The sequence below is a fragment of the Macrobrachium nipponense genome, chromosome 11 (genome assembly GCF_015104395.2).
Source record: "Macrobrachium nipponense isolate FS-2020 chromosome 11, ASM1510439v2, whole genome shotgun sequence".
NCBI classification, from domain to species: domain Eukaryota; kingdom Metazoa; phylum Arthropoda; class Malacostraca; order Decapoda; family Palaemonidae; genus Macrobrachium; species Macrobrachium nipponense.
In genome coordinates, this window is record NC_061087.1 from 43,255,589 (window position 1) to 43,273,782 (window position 18,194).

Here is an 18,194-nt window from a genome sequence, read left to right on the forward strand (position 1 = left end):
AACAGCTGTCAAAGCAAGTTGGTCAAGTACCAAGAGCAGTGTGGGAAAGAATCAGACTCCAGAGAAGAATGAAACTAAACAAGCTGAATGTTCAGCAACCAGCAGAAATGTAACCTCAAGCAGGGAGTGGCTTAACAGTGTGGAGGCTTTTAAACCATATGATATATGAGGGTAAGCTGTCAACTCAAGGAGGGAGTGTGCAGGTACCAGTCAAGATATTACATGATACAGGGAGTAACCATAGTGTGGTATTACGTGGTTCTCACCCTCAGTTGGAGAAGTCTCACAGGAGATTCAGTTATTTTGAAGGGAATAGGAGGAGGGGAAGTAACTCCTATATGCCGCTTACACCTGTCATGTGAATTGGTGACAGGGAATGTTGATTTTGCTCTAAAGACCTCACTTGCTGTGGAAGGTGTACATGTTCTGCTGGGGAATGAAGTTGGAGGTGTGCCATTTATTCTTTGTCCTGTAGTGACAGACAAACCATTGAGGATTAGTCCTACAGTAGAGTTGGAGAAGGATAACCACCACCTGTTTCCTAGTTGAGTAACTACCAGAAGTATGAAGAGGACTACGACTGCAAGTGAAGAAACTGAGGATTTATCCACCCAAGGAGGATCATGTGAAGGATCTTTGTGCTTAGAAGAATTGTTCCAGGGAAGTGATGTTTCCCATAGTGCTGACCAAGAAGAGATTTCCCATGAAGAAGACAACGACAACAAAAAAGAAGAACCTGCTGATGTTCCTGAAGAGACTCCAAGTAGTCAAAGTGTTCCTGAAGACAGTAGTGAAACTACAGTAGCTGAGTTAGCAGATATTGAGAATTCAACCCTTGAAGTTGGTCAAGTGACAAGAGAGAAGTTAATGGACTTGCAGAAGATGGATGCATCATTAGCTGATTTGTTCTTCAGAGTTGTTGATTGAGAAGAGATGCAACAAACTCCTACCTGTTATTATCTGAAGGAAGGTTTGCTGATGAGGAAGTATAGACCTACAGATATACCAGGAGACGCTGTATGGGGCGAAGATCATCATATTTTTATTCCATATCCATTGAGGAAGCAAGTGGTAGCAGTAGCTCATGACTTTGAACATATAGGAATCAGAAAGACTGTGGAGGTGGAGAAGATCATGAAATATTTTTTCTGGCCTGGACTTCACAAAGATGTTAGCAGGTTCTGTCGTGAGTGTCATACCTGCTAGATAGCTGGAAAACCGAATGAAACCATCAAGAAAGCTCCCCTCCAGCCTGTGGAAGTTAGAGACGAACCCTTTGGCAAAGTGATCATAGACATGGTTGGACCACTGCCGAAGACAAAGAAAGGAAATGAGTATTTGTTAACATTAATGTGTCCTGTGACAAGATATCCTGAGGCGATCCCTAATAGAAACATATCTGCCAAGATAATTGGAGTTTTTCTCAAAGTTTGGTATACCACAAATAGTACAAAGTGACAGAGGCACAAACTTTACTTCAAAGTTATTCCAGGATGTGATGAATTTCTTAGGAGTGAAACAACAGTTATCCACTGCCTGTCATCCAGAAACTTAAGGTGCCTTAGAAAGGTTCCACCAGACATTGAAAAGTATGCTGACAAAGTATTGTTCTGAGTCAGGAAGAGAACGGGATGTTGGTTTACCATTAATGTTGTTTGAAGTTAGGAGTGCTTATCAAGAAAGTATGAGATGTTCACCTAATGAAATTATTTTTGGTAGAGAAGTGAGAGGACTGTTCAAGATTCTCGCAGAAAATTGGGAAGGAAACCAAGAGGAAATCCAAGGAGAGTATGTAAAGAACTTAAGGAAAAGGTTGAAAGAGATTCGAAAATTCTCTTTAGAAAATCTGAAAGTGAGTCAAGAGATAATGAAATGGAGATTTGATGCTAAGACTAAGCTAAGAAGTTTTAGCGTTGGTCAACAAGTGTTAGTATTCTTACCTGTCAAGAGATTTCCCCTCACCAATAAATTTCAAGGTCCTTACAAGATTATTCAGAAGTTAACCCTTAAACGCCGAAGCGGTAAAAATCAAAACGTCTCCCGAATGCCGGAGCCGGTTTTGAGTGAGCGCGGAAGCGGAAATTTTTTTTTTTTCAAAAAATCACAACGCGCTTAGTTTTGAAGATTAAGAGTTCATTGTTGGCTCCTTTTTTTGTCATTGCCTGAAGTTTAGTATGCAATCATAAGAAATGAAAAATAATATCATTATCATATGTAAATAAAGCGATACATGGTAGTGAAAAAAAAATTCATACATAATTGTATTAAAATCACGCTGTGCAAAAAATCGGCAAAAGTTAACGAGTTTATTTTTTTTCGTTGTATTGTACACTAAATTGCAATCATTTTGATATATAATACATTGTAAAACGATAAAAGCAACACAGAGAAAATATTACCACAAAATAATGCATGAATTCGTAACGAGCGGACGTAAACAAATATTTTTTTCAAAAATTCACCATAAATCTAAATATTGTCTTAGAGACTTCCAATTTCTTTCAAAATGAGTAAAAATGATTGACTATTACTGTACTGTAAGAGTATTAGCTTACAAATGCAGTTTTCGACCATATCTGACGAGTTAAAGTTGACCGAAAGTCGATTTTTTTATATATATATTTTTTATATGCAATTATTTCGGAAATAAGAAAAGCTACAACCTTCAAATATTTTTCGTTTTATTCTACATGAAATTGCGCACATTTCCATATATAAAACTCTATGAAATGCCTAATATGAAATGGAGCAAATATTCCGAGAATGGGACATACGCATTTCAGAGATTTGTTGCGGACAATCCGCGCGTGGAGGGACGGAAAGTTTTTTTTTTTTTAAATTCACCATAAATCTAAATATTGTGCTAGAGACTTCGAATGTGTTTCAAGATTAAGATAAATGACTGAATATTACTAGACTGTAAGAGTTTTAGCTTACAATTGCGTTTTTCGACCATTTCGTAGAGTCAAAGTTGACCGAACGTGTTTTTTTATCGTGATTTATATGCAAATATTTCAAAAATGAGAAAAGCTACAAGCTTCAATTATTTTTTTTGTATTCTACATGAAATTGCGCACATTTTCATATATAAAACTTTATGTAACGGCTAATTTAAAATGGTGCAAACATTACCACAATCACACATATGATTTTTTTCGCAAGAGTTACCGCGCGGACGTAAAGAAAATGTTATTTTTTTCATAAATTCACCATAAATCGAAATACTGTGCTAGAGACTTCCAATTTGTTGCAAAATGAAGGTAAATGCTTGAATATTACTAGAATATAAGCGTTGTAGCTTACAATTGCGTTTTTCGACCATTTCGGTAAACTCAAAGTTGACTGAAGGTTGAAAATTTGTCACTTATCATTTTTTTATATGAAAATATTTCAAAATTGATAAAACCTACAACCATGGGTTGTTTTTAGTTGTATTGTGAATGAAATTGCGCACATTTCCATATATAAAACTTTATGTAACGGCTAATTTTAAAATGGTGCAAACATTACCACAATCGCATGTATGATTTTTTTCGGAAAAGTTACCGCGCAGACGTAAGGAAAAAGTTTTTTCATAAATTCACCATAAATCGAAATATTGTGCTAGAGACTTTCAATTAGTTGCAAAATTAAGGTAAATGATTGAATATTACTAAAATATAAGAGTTTTAGCTTAAAATTGCTTTTTTTGACCATTTCGGTAGAGTCAAAGTTGACCAAAGGTTGAAATTTTAGCACTTATCGTTATTTATATAAAAATATCTCAAAACTGATAAAAGCTACAATCGTGAGTATTTTCTTGTATTTCACATAGAAATGCGCACATTTTCATATATAATACTCCATGTAACGGCTAATTTAAAATGGTACAAAAATTATGTCAAAGTGACGAAATAATTTCCGAGATGTGTCACAGATACTTTTTAGTGCGGCAAGAAAGAAATTCGCGCTTGCGCTCCTCGTAACGATTGTAAACAAAACAACACCTCGATCTGTGAACTCCCAGCATCCCCCAAGGCGCGTGATTCAAAAGTTTTTGGCTGGTAGGCCTATAAGTATTTTTCCGCGAATTTAAAAAAAAAAATTTGTTTGAATCGACGTATGGTACGTCCATTCAGCATTCAGGAGACATTTTGACTCGACGTTTAATACGTCCATTCGGCGTTTAAGGGTTATGTGATAGAACTTTTGCGATTGAAACACCAGAAAGAAGAAGAAGACATAGGAAGATACATGTGAACCCCTTGAATCCTTATTTCTCAGAAACTGAAACTGTTAATAACACAAACAACTTCATCTACAGACAACGATGATGGCTACGAATTGGGAGCTGAAAGCAAGATGAATAATTCTTCAATTTTGGAAAATTTGGAGGATAAGTTGAAACATCTGACTGCTGAACGAGGCAAAGGCTTAAGTGAAGTGATTAGAAGTTTCCCAGAAATTTTTGCAGATGTGCCTAAGTGTACTGATCTGACCAAGCCTGAGATCAAGATTCAAGAAGATGGAAAATCATTCAAGCAAAGAGCCTATCGCTTATCATCGTATCATCAGCTAATTTTGTTTTTGAAGAAAAAAGTTAGGGGTTATTTGCTGGCAAGGCATGGATTAGCAGAAACCCAGCTCAAGTCACCCTTCAGTTTCTCCATGTGTGTTTAGTGCAAGAAACCAGATGGTTCATTTAGAATGTGTAACTGATTATTAGTGAAGAAACTGATTCCATCAGTGTGGCTGACAATTATCCTTTGCCTCTTATAGATCAGTTACTTGATAATATTGGGCAAGCCAAGTTTGTTTCCAAGATAGACTTGTTGAAAGGATATTATCAAATTTCCTTAGATGAGAATGCCAAGTTGCTGTCAGCTTTTATTACTCCTTTTGGACTGTATCAGTATATTGTTCTGCCGTTTGGTCTGATGAATGCACCTGCAACATTTCAACGAGTGGTGGATCAACTGCTAGGATTGATAGAAGGAGTAGATGTATACTTGGATGGCATAGTGATTTACTCTACAAACTGGGAAGAACATCTGAAGATTCTGAGGAAAGTTTTTAAGAAGCTACAAGAAGCAGGACTAACAGTCAACCTAGAGAAGAGTGAGTTTGGAAATGCAACTGTACAGTATCTTGGATTTGAAGTTGGTAAAGCCCTTCTTGCTCCAGTAAATGCTAATGTAGAAGTTATCCGTAAGGCTACCCCACCTACTACCAGGAAACAGCTACAGAGACTTTTAGGCATGGCTGTATTCTATTGTCGTTTCTGTCCAAATTTCTCAACTGTAGTAACTACCTTGACAGACTTAACTAGTCCCAAAGCTAAGTTTGTTTGGACTCCAGAGTGTCAAGAATCCTTTGAGAAGGTAAAAGCCATTCTAACTTCAAGACCAGTACTTCAAGCTCCAGACTTTAACAAGAAATTTGTGATACAAGTTCATGCTTCTGACTGAGGCATTGGAGCTGTTCTACTTCAAGAAGATGAAAATAATATCTACCATTCAGTGTGCTTCATGTCTTCAAAACTGAAAAAACATCAGAAAGTATACTCGACAATCGAGAAGGAAACTTTAGCCTTAATCACCGCATTGAAAAAGTTTGAAGTGTATGTGAACAGACCTAGGAATGAAGAAATTTTAATGTTGTCTGATCACAATCCACTATCATTTATCCAGAGAATGAAAAACCATAATCAAAAACTGACCAGGTGGTCCTTGTGCTTGCAACAGTATAACTTACGAGTGCAGCACATTAGTGGCAAAAACAATGTAGTTGCTGATTATTTGTCTCGTTGGATTCAGCACCATGATAACCAATCTTCTAGGGGGGAGGTATGTTATATGTTGCTACTTTCAAAATGCATATATCCCCTCTTAGACTGTATGAAATGTTATATATGGAGTTTTGCCACATTTTTCAGATTCCTTAGCTAGCTTGGAGTTAGGATGTCTTAAATTGTATGTTCAGATTCTGCATAACATAATTTAAAATTATATAATGTAAAATGTAAAAAAAGAGAGAGAGATTATCTGTCTGTTCCGAGATAGCAATTGTTTTGGTATCTTTTCAGGGAATTCTGTCATCACATTTGATAAGGGATTTCTGTTTCAGTTGAGTCGTGTCTTTGTTGAGCAGACTGGTTTCATACGCGTACGTCTTTACCGAAACCACGTGCAGATTTCACGATTTTTCTGTAAAGTTAAGTCACAGTAGAAACTTCTACAAAGATTGCATCATCTTTCACATGGCCAAAATGTTTTGTGTGATATCCACTGCCCAGCTTCCATAAGGAAGAGTTTCATTGTTACTTAGAACCGCATTGCGTTCAGATCTCTCTCTCTCTCTCTCTCTCTCTCTCTCTCTCTCTCTCTCTCTCTCTCTCTCACGGCACTTTTGATTTGATAGTAACATAGCATAGGTTGGTCACTCGTATCATGTAGATTTCAGATTTGATATTTCTTAGAGTTATTTAGTATTATCTAGTGTTTTTTGTGGAATCTGAACAAACATTGTAGTGAAATTGTGAAACAAGCTGCAGCAGAAAGAAAATTAGTACCGAGGTAATGTGTATTATGTTTTTATTAGTTGCAACTGATAACTAATGGTTACAATGGTTTGAATGAAACGATTTAAATTTTTACACATTGCAAATTTTGGTTTTGTGTTTGTTTCATTTGAAGTGATTATTTTGGTGCGCATTTATCCATTTTTTCTTATTGAACTCTAGGTTTTTATTTTATATTCTGTGTGATTAATACTTTCTACAATTTTGGTATTTTCCACATTTTTCTGTGTTTTCATTTTCATTCACAATTTAATTAACTTAGTTATTTTCATTAATTAATCATTGCACATTTAACTGAATTTAACACTTGTGAATTAATTTGAATTTACTTAGAATTTTTTTCAAGTTTCATTGTTGTTTAGCACTTGTGAATTAATTTCAAAATTTTAATTATTGCCTAACACTTTTGAATTTTGATTGAATTAATTTCCTTGAACTTTGTGATAAATTCATTTTGATTTAATTTTACTTAATTGATTCAAGAATTAATTAAACTTTACTTTGTTTTCAAGTAACAGTAATTTAGTAATTTTCCCTGATATTGTGAATTTCACTTATAATTTTGAGTTTAATAATAAATTTTTGTATTTAAAATTTTTATAAGTATTTTATTTCACACCAGTATATTTATATGATTTGCTTAGGTAGAAATATAGAGTGGTAATTGATCTGTTATCCTTCAATTTACTTGAAGTGAGTTTGAACCAGGGAAGTACTTAGACCTATGAAATCAGGGAAATACTTAGACTTTTAAAGTTGTTGATGGAGTGATACCCTTTGATTAATTTAATTACTTACAAAATTACCTCACACCTATTTTGATGAACTAAGTCTGCTTTTCTGCAATACTGGTAAGTTGTTAAGGGATCACTGTTGCCTTTAGAGTATTCAGTCGTTTAGTACCTTAGATGAAGGTTCAGGTGTCTGGCTGTTGTGAGGTAACAATTAATGAATGGTAAGTGTAGTAACCAGATACTTTGTACTTTGTCACAATATAGTTAGACATAACATTAATACTATGATCAGTGATTCCATTAAAATTTCTCCATTTGAAGCATTGTTTGGTTGCCAAGCGCCAGGCACATTTGATTTGCTACCTATACCTCATCATGGAGAAGATACAATTGAGGCATTAATTTCCACTGCAAAAAAGAGACATGCTTGTCTCAGCTGTAATCTCGAGGCTAAGACCCAAGAAATGGTGGAAAGAAGCAACAAGAAATCATTAGATGTTAAAATTGCTATTGGAGATAAGAAAAGAAAGGAAACAGATTTGTAGTCCTAGATAAATTGACACATATATCAAAGATAAGAAGACGGGAAAATGATAAAAATTTAAATCGATGACGAAATGTGATTAATCAGTCTTATGGACCATTCTTCTTTTTTTCATTCTTTTACTATTTTTTTATCATGCGCAACTGCAGCGATTAGGCGTAAAAACCCGATTAGGCGTAAAAACCCGATTAGCCATAAAAACCCGGGGTAATTGTTGTAAGAATGGAATAATTGGGTGGAAACATGGGAAAATACCGTGGAATTGAGAAATATTATAAGGAATTTTTCTGGTGATGACTTTTGGTGGTGATGATTTCTGGCGATGACTTTTGGTGATATGGTAATCCCTGGTAGTGGTTTTAGTGATTTGGTGATTCCTGGTGGTGTTGATTTATTGGGGACGATTTTTTTGGTGGTTATTTTGGTGGTGAATGTTGGTGGCTATGATTTTTTATGATGATCTGTGGTTTTATGAGCCAATGGCGTGGTGACTGTGGTTCATTGTGGTATTATGGCTCTTGGGGGTGGTACTGGTGCATTGTGGTTTTACGGTTTCCCTGGTAAGGTGGTGCATTCTATGAGGCTATATTCACCAGTGGTTATATGGTGGTATATAGTGTATGGTTGATAATTTGTGGATAGTGGTTTTCTGAGGTTTATATCCCGATGAGGCGATTTCTTGGGTGTTATATACATGTGGCGATATCATAAATGGTTTACTTTGAGGTATATTTGGCGGTGTTTAAATGGTTTAGGATTTAACCTGTGGTGGTGTATGTTATATTGGTGGTTATATAATGGGGTTGGAGAATTTTTGTGTACCCATGTGGTAACAATGAGGATTTCTCGAGGATTTTGAGGACATTTAATGTGGTTATGAGGTATCAGTGTGGATTTATTGAGGATTCCCCAGCGAGGACTAATGAGGATTTGGGGCTAATTTGAGGTTAATGGTGATTTCGGGATCTACGAAGATAACTAGACCAGACAATGTTGCTGATTGGAGATGTGTTGAATAAACAGGTTGTTTGTTGCTGACAATGTCGTGGTGCCTCGGATGAGACCAGTTGTTGATATTCTCTTTTGGAGCTGATTACTCAGAGTAATTCTAGATGATGATATTCCTTGGTGGGAAATTTTAATGTAAAAAAAGAATTCAATTATTATTTTTCTATAAGGGGAAACCTGTAATCGGGATTAAGTAGTTTTAATGGTATCTTTACATGGAGTTTTGTTTGTAGAGAGGGGGTGGAAGTTATCTTGAGATACTTAAGGTAGAAATAAGAGTCAATATTATATCTGATGGAGGTTAGTTGTATAAACATTACGAAGATTTTGTTGTATAAACATTATGGGGTTTTGCAGTTGTACTTGTCAGATAAGGGATGAATCGTGAGTGGTCATTTAGTGATAAAAGTTTTCCTAAGAAGTTTAAAAAATGGGTCAGTAGATAAAAACCATATTTATTTTAGTGAGGAATTCCAGTCTTTAGTAATTGACTATAAGGTTGGGCATGTTAGTTTATGACAAATCCGTGTGTTAAGTAGGAATTTATTAGTAGTACATAGAATGTAAGGGGGTCAGTTAAGACCTATTAATGACGAAACACTGACACATGATGACTTTAGAGAAATCCCAAGCTCACATCGATTGGCGACAACGAAAACAACTTAGGATCGACAGCGCCAGATGTTTGGACTCATACAAGCGACGAGATCACGGATCACTACAAATACAGGGACGAGATATCGTCGATGGGTCGTCTCAGGATAAATTCTGGGACATATTAGAGATCTACAATACTTCTACGAGGCGGGTGCAGGAAGCACTTGCATAGATGTCGCGGAATATTACAAGTTCGGCAGCGAGGTGGCGGTTAGGATTCCTTCATTGGAAGATGGCGAATCTACAGTTTATCAGTGAGAGTGTTAGGATACACCTACAGGGGTCACAGACCCTTAATAATGTCTCATGCAGTCATTTCGGAATGGGTCATGGCGGTAAGCCAACTGATCTACAATTCATTGACAGAGGCGTTCATGAAACACTTACACAGCGCTCACGAGGGGGTTAAAGTTTCGCCTACACTGGAGACGTTTACGGTTCCGCAACTAGAGAATAATGGAGAGGACGAATTTTTCTTCGCAGAATGCTACACAGTTCCAGTGATTGCCGTTAAGGCAGCAATATTGATGGTCACAATGCTTGTTGCAGGAGCTATCAAATTTGGATGCAGCCGATGGGGTAGGAGGACCCCAGCAGCAGAAGTGGCTCTAAATCATGTGACAAGTAAGAAGTCATTATGAACTATTTTCCAATAGTCGAGTCTAGGCACTGGACAAAATTTGTAATTAGTGGAAATCAGGCCGATAACGAGTGACATGAACAAAATTGGAATGAGAAAAACATTTAAGTGTCAATTATTTATAGAAACTTACAAACACTGGAACAGACGAAACAAGCTTACGCATCATAATATTACCGGCCACATTGGTGAAATTGCGAGCACGCAAATAACCTGGTTACTTCGGAATCACATGGTTGTGACGTCAATGCGTTAAATAGGACGTGTAAATGGGAAATGAAAACGCACAGAATAGACTAAAGTGCGTGCATTTGTGTGTTCAGTAGCGTGTTTATGTCCATACATCCGTAGAACAAATGAATGAGAAATAATCTCTAGTATGGGAATTAATGGGGTAATTAGAAGACAAACTGTCGTAGTGGTCAAAAGACTTTGGAGAGCCAAGGAGGCACTCAGATCCATCGGAAAGGGTAAAGAACATTTAGAACAGTGACACACACACACACACACACACACACACACCACACACACACACACACACATATATATATATATATATATATATATATATATATATATATATATATATATATATATATATCCAGGTTGAAGAGGTAAAGGCATGTCTTTCACAAGTATCGTTTATTACACCGACGTTTCACATCACATGATGCATCCTCAAGGCTGGAAATTATATATTATGAATACTAAAATCATCACTCACTCATAAAAAATCTAAAAAAGCACAACAGATATTTGACAATTTACAAAATACAATTAAAACGAGAACTTGAAAGGATCACCTACCAAGGTAAGAGTTAAAAAGTGACTAAAAAGGCAGAGAAAATTAACATAAGAAGATCACTAATCAGAACGTGGAGAGTAAACAAACAGGCAGTTATGGTAAAATCAGTTGCGTGGAACAGGCAGTTATGCTAAAAACAGTTGTGTGGACGACGATTGGGTATTTAGTGTTGGTACATTGGTCTTAATAGAAGGACTCCTGCACCATCAACTCGTCGTCTCTACTTGCTGATCCAATAATCTTAAAATCATTGATGTCCAAGCGGGCACCACAAATCTGAGTGTGATTCCGAATATTAGATAATTCGGGATTGGACAATCTGCATCCTGTCCTAGAGCTGACACCTTGATGGGAGCAGAAACGGACCTTGAGAAGCCTCCTCGTACATCCAGCGTAGGTTCCCAGACTACATCTGGGACAGGTATATTTATAAACAATGTTGGATGTCAAGGAAGGGCTCAGTCTGTCCTTCACTCTGAAAAAAGAACGTATACTTAGAGGATTTCGTGGGATCAACTTCAAATTAACTGCTGGCAGTTAATTATGAATTAAATTCATGAATTTCTTTTTAAAGCTTTTATCGTGAAGGAAAGGGAACTTAGCATAAATACATAAATATATATATATTTATATTATATATCAAGCTACAAATGTCCTTATATATTTGATTCGCTCTACCTCGGAATTAATATATTTTCATATATGTTGACCGAAGAGGAATTTTTTAGTCAATAAGAAATTAGTTGGCTCACGGACGCGAACCATCGAACCAACAAATTTAGGACGTACAGTGAAGCCTTAAGCCACACCGCCACCGCAAGAGGATACAAGTTTATGCCGCCTCTCAACTACAAATACCTGTTGCTCTTAGGTGCTCGTTGTTTTGGAGTCGGCATCAACCCACCTCGACCTCGGTAGCGATGTAGTACTTTTTTCAACACGTGGCCATTATATGAGTCATATCACATTACGGTGATTCATATACATAAATCGATGCATGTATATGAATCATGGTAATGTGATATGACTCGTATATATATATATATATATATATATATATATATATATATATATATATATATATATATATATATATTTAAACCATTGTTTTACAGAAGGTATGTGGACGATACCTTCGCCCTTTTTAGATACGAATGGCAAGCTTTACAATTTTTACAGTTTATTAATTTGAAACACCCTAACATTAATTTTACTGTGGAACTCGAAAACGGTAATTCCTTACCGTTTCTTGATATTTGCATAACTAGGGAACAGTAAATTTTTAACACTTCAGTTTTTAGCAAGAAAACATAAACGGGACTTTCTAATAATTTTTATAGCTCTTGTCAAAAGAGTTTTAAGCTTAGTGCAATCTCCACTCTGGTTCATAGGGCAATAAAATACTCATCAAACTAGGATATCTTTCATAAAGAAATTGATTTTTTATCTAATATCTTCCAACGAAACTCGCACCCTAAGGATGTATTTTTTAATATTGTTAACAAACTTTTGACCTTGCATTTTAAACCACCCATTCCAATGATAGGTGTACCAAAGAAACTAATGTATGCCTCCATACCATATATATACAATAGCAAATTTTCACAGCACCTAACTAGAATTATTGAAAGTGAAATTCCCTGTCTAAAAATAAAACTTATATCTAACAACCCATGCAAAATAGGCTCTTTTTTTCTGCTTCAAAGATCGTCTGCAGCAGTTCATGCGATCCAACGTGGTATAGAAATTTACGTGCCCGGGATGTCCCGGAATTTACAGATGAGATACTGCAGTCACATGGGATTTAGTTTTAGGACCGGTCCAAAATTAAGTATGCCTGAACACTCAAACATAAAAACCACGCAATCAATTGCAAGATAGAGGTGAAGAAACAACACTTTCTTCTTATTTTAGGCTCCGGTTAAAGACTGATTACATAACCACTCTAGAGTCATTATATATTAAACGTCTTGTTCCCTCGTTGAATAGTGGAGTTTCATCTTCTCCGCTTTATCTGGCATAGACAACGTTTTAACTTCTTGCCCAAGTCTAGTAATTCTATATATATATATATATATATAATATATATATATATATATATATATATATATATATATATATATATAGTATATATAATATTATATATATATATATATAATATATATTTATATGGATAAAATATATTTAAATATATAAATTTATATATATATATATATATAGATATATATATAATATATAGATAAGATATATATATATATATATAAATATATATATATATATAGATAATATATATATTAGATATATATATATATACTATATATATATACCTAATATATAAAACTTTTAAATATATATATATATATATAATATATATATATATATATATATATACTATATATACATATATATATATATATATTATAATTATATATATATATATATATATATAATATATATATATCTATATATATATATATATATATATATATATATATATATATATTCTGTGTTTATAATCTCTTAGTTTTTCGCATTTTATTTTGTGGTAAACTTGATACATTTAAAAAAAATTTTGTTCATGTTTTTTTGTTTACAATTTGTTTATTTACCTTTCTTAAGCGTTTCTTACGAGATATAGTGTTGCATAATTGATTTAATTTCACACCTTACCACTTGTGATTTAATTAAATTTCATTTCAAATCTTGAGTATTTCGTAATAGTTTAAAATTTGCTTTATTTATATAATTTCTTGCTAAATTGATCTTTATCTAATTTCGTTAAAGAATTTAATTCAAGAATTAATTAAAGTTTGTGTTGTTTTCAAGTTATAGTAAATTTTTGCAACACAATAAGACTGTGAATTCTACTTATGAATTTTGAATTTAAAAACAGATGCTTGAATTTAAAGTTTTTGTAACTGTTTGTTTTATTAATCGCAAGTGATAGGATTAAATCAGTGTACATGCCAAAGTGAGAGGTTGTGTTGTTCGTTCCTTTTTTCTTGAGGTGATTGAAGACATGGGAGACAGTTAAAGCTGTTTGATGGAGTGATGCCCTTTTATTAATTTATATGGATAAATCACACTTGTTTTGTAAACTTCGTCTGATTTTTCACATATTTGATAAAGGTTTTTAAGGGATCACTGTTCCCTTTAGAGCACTCGGTCGTATTTCCTCTACTAAGAATTTTCAAGTATCTAGCTGCTGTGAGGTAACTTAGAATTCTATGACTGTAAGCGTAATAACCAGATATTTGGAACGTTTCATCACAATACACACACACACACACACACAACTCACAAATATATACATATATATATATATATATATATATATATATATATACATACATATATATGTATATATATAATATATATATATATATATATATATGATATATTATATATATATATATATATATATACAGAGAGAGAGAAAGAGAGAGAGAGGGAGAGGTTGCTTATCAAAACAAAGTATATGGCTGAATAGGACACAAGTATAATTCTACAAACTTCTTACATATATATATATATATATAATATATATATATATATATGTATATTATATATTACATATATAATATATATGTATATCTATATCATATATATATATATATATATTATCTATATTAATATATATATATATACAGAGAGAGAAAGAGAGAGAGAGTGAGAGAGATTGCTTATCAAATCAAAGTATAAGTCTGACTAGGATGTAAGTATTATTCCACAAACGTCTTTTATTTAAATTATTACCAAGTGTTACAATGATTTATATCGACATTTTGTCTTTGTAATATTTGAAGATATGTGGCTGCCTGAATCGCATACAGTAAAACAAGAAAGAGGCCGTTTGTTCTGCCATGCAGCGGTTCTGCGAATGGAAAACAACATTACCCTCTCTTGCAACACGTGTCATCTGTGATGGGAAACGACAACATATATTCAGTTATATTTGTTTGGTACAAACGTGTCCGGAATCAGCGTCCCTTATTGCAGGAGGCTGAGGATATATACTGTGCTACACTTATCCAGGTGATAGCTACAGCCTTTAACGCAATTAGAGGAGTTGATGCTTAATACCCTCCTCTAAATGGTGGGTTATGTCTGAGATGACGTCGCGGACGGCTCTCTTCATAAGAAATTGTAAAAACAATTGAGAGAGAGAGAGAGGAAAAAAGTTTAAACAAAAACTAAAACTTTTAACTAACTTTGAGTTAGCTGAAATCTCGAGAAGTTTTAGAACCAAGAGAAGTTTTAGAACTAATTGAAGTATAGAAAAACTGGTTTTGGATTACCTAGATTTCCTTTTTTTTTTAAAGCAATCACTTTATACTTGTCAAGTCTTTAGTAGTGCCAGTAAGTCACTTCCACAGTTTTATGGCACCGAGAACGAGAAAAGATAATAATAATAATAATAATAATAATAATAATAATAATAATAATAATAATAATAATAATAATAATAATAATAATAATAATAATAATTAAGGGAGAAAACAAGTGAGGTCAATGAAATAATGTGCATAATACACACCACCAATATCACAGAAACAAAAAACTTGACATATGCAGGAGCAAGATTAGTAGCAGAACTGATGGGGATTCGAACCAACACACCAGCACACAACCAACCCAACAGAAACCAAAACAGCAACCTCCTTGGAAAAGGCGCCTGGAAAAGCAAATCTTGGTGATGAGATCTGACTTGAGTAAACTGAAAGAGATGGCAGAAAAGAAGGCTAAGAAGCAAGAAAACAAGGGAGGAACTCAACGAGAAATACAAAGTACAAGAGAGGGGACTAAACAACACAATAGAAGATGTAAAACAGAGGCTTAAGGCCAAAGCACATAAGATCCAACGGTACATGAACAGGAATAAGGGATACCAACAGAACAAACTATTCGGAACCAACCAGAAAAGACTATGCAGCCAACTAAGAGGGGAAGACAACCACCCAGAAATTCCTGAAGCCGAACCAAGTAAGAGACTCTGGGAAAACATATGGAGCAATCCGGTATCACACAACAAACATGCAACATGGCTCCAGGAAGTCAAGGAAGAAGAAACAGGGAGAATAAAACAAAGATTCACAGAGATCACGACAGACACAGTCAGACACCAACTAAAGAAAATGCCAAACTGGAAAGCCCCAGGTCCCGATGAAGTCCATGGATACTGCCTCAAAAACTTCAAGGCCCTACACCCACGAATAGCTGAACAACTCCAGCATTGTATCTCAAATCACCAAGCACCCAAATGGATGACCACAGGAAGAACATCTTTAGTACAAAAAGACAAGAGTAAGGGAAATATAGCCAGTAACTATAGGCCTATCACCTGCCTACCAATAATGTGGAAGTTACTAACAGGTATCATCAGTGAAAGGCTATACAACTACCTAGAGGAGACAAGCACCATCCCCCACCAACAGAAAGGCTGCAGAATTGCAAGAAGGAAGTGTAGGTGCACAAAGACCAGCTCCTGATAGACAAAACGGTAATGAAGAACAGTAGGAGAAGGAAAACCAACCTAAGCATGGCATGGATAGACTATAAGAAAGCCTTCGACATGATACCACACACATGGCTAATAGATTGCCTGAAAATATATGGGGCAGAGGAAAACACCATCAGCTTCCTCAAAAATACAATGCGCAACTGGAATACAATACTTACAAGCTCTGGAATAAGACTAGCAGAGCTTAATATCAGGAGAGGGATCTTCCAGGGCTACTCACTGTCCCCACTACTCTTCGTAGTAGCAATGATTCCCATGACAAAAGTACTACAGAAGATGGATGCCGGGTACCAACTCAAGAAAAGAGGCAACAGAATCAACCATCTGATGTTCATGGACGACATCAAGCTGTATGGTAAGAGCATCAAGGAAATAGATACCCTAATCCAGACTGCAAGGATTGTATCTGGGGACATCAGGATGGAGTTTGGAATAGAAAAATGTGCCTTAGTCAACATACAAAAAGGCAAAGTAATGAGAACTGAAGGGATAAAGCTACCAGATGGGAGCAACATCAAACACATAGATGAGACTGGATACAAATACCTGGGAATAATGGAAGGAGGGGATATAAAACACCAAGAGATGAAGGACACGATCAGGAAAGAATATATGCAGAGACTCAAGGCGATACTCAAGTCAAAACTCAACGCCGGAAATATGATAAAAGCCATAAACACATGGGCAGTGCCAGTAATCAGATACAGCGCAGGAATAGTGGAATGGACGAAGGCAGAACTCCGCAGCATAGATCAGAAAACCAGGAAACATATGACAATACACAAAGCACTACACCCAAGAGCAAATACGGACAGACTATACATAACACGAAAGGAAGGAGGGAGAGGACTACTAAGTATAGAGGACTGCGTCAACATCGAGAACAGAGCACTGGGGCAGTATCTGAAAATCAGTGAAGACGAGTGGTTAAGAGTGCATGGGAAGAAGGACTAATAAAAGTAGACGAAGACCCAGAAATATACAGAGACAGGAGAAAGACAGACAGAACAGAGGACTGGCACAACAAACCAATGCACGGACAATACATGAGACAGACTAAAGAACTAGCCAGCGATGACAATTGGCAATGGCTACAGAGGGGAGAGCTAAAGAAGGAAACTGAAGGAATGATAACAGCGGCACAAGATCAGGCCCTAAGAACCAGATATGTTAAAAGAACGATAGACGGAAATAACATCTCTCCCATATGTAGGAAGTGCAATACGAAAAATGAAACCATAAACCACATAGCAAGCGAATGCCCGGCACTTGCACAGAACCAGTACAAAAAGAGGCATGATTCAGCAGCAAAAGCCATCCACTGGAGCCTGTGCAAGAAACATCAGCTACCTTGCAGTAATAAGTGGTACGAGCACCAACCTGAAGGAGTGATAGAAAACGATCAGGCAAAGATCCTCTGGGACTAAGGTATCAGGACGGATAGGGTGATATGTGCAATACCATGGGACACCAGAGTTGAAGAGAAAGAGAGGGAAAAAATGGATAAGTATCAAGATCTGAAAATAGAAATAAGAAGGATATGGGATATGCCAGTGGAAATCGTACCCATAATCATAGGAGCACTAGGCACGATCCCAAGATCTCTGAAAAGGAATCTAGAAAAACTAGAGGCTGAAGTAGCTCCAGGACTCATGCAGCAGAAGAGTGTGATCCTAGAAATGGCACACATAGTAAGAAAAGTGATGGACTCCTAAGGAGGCAGGAT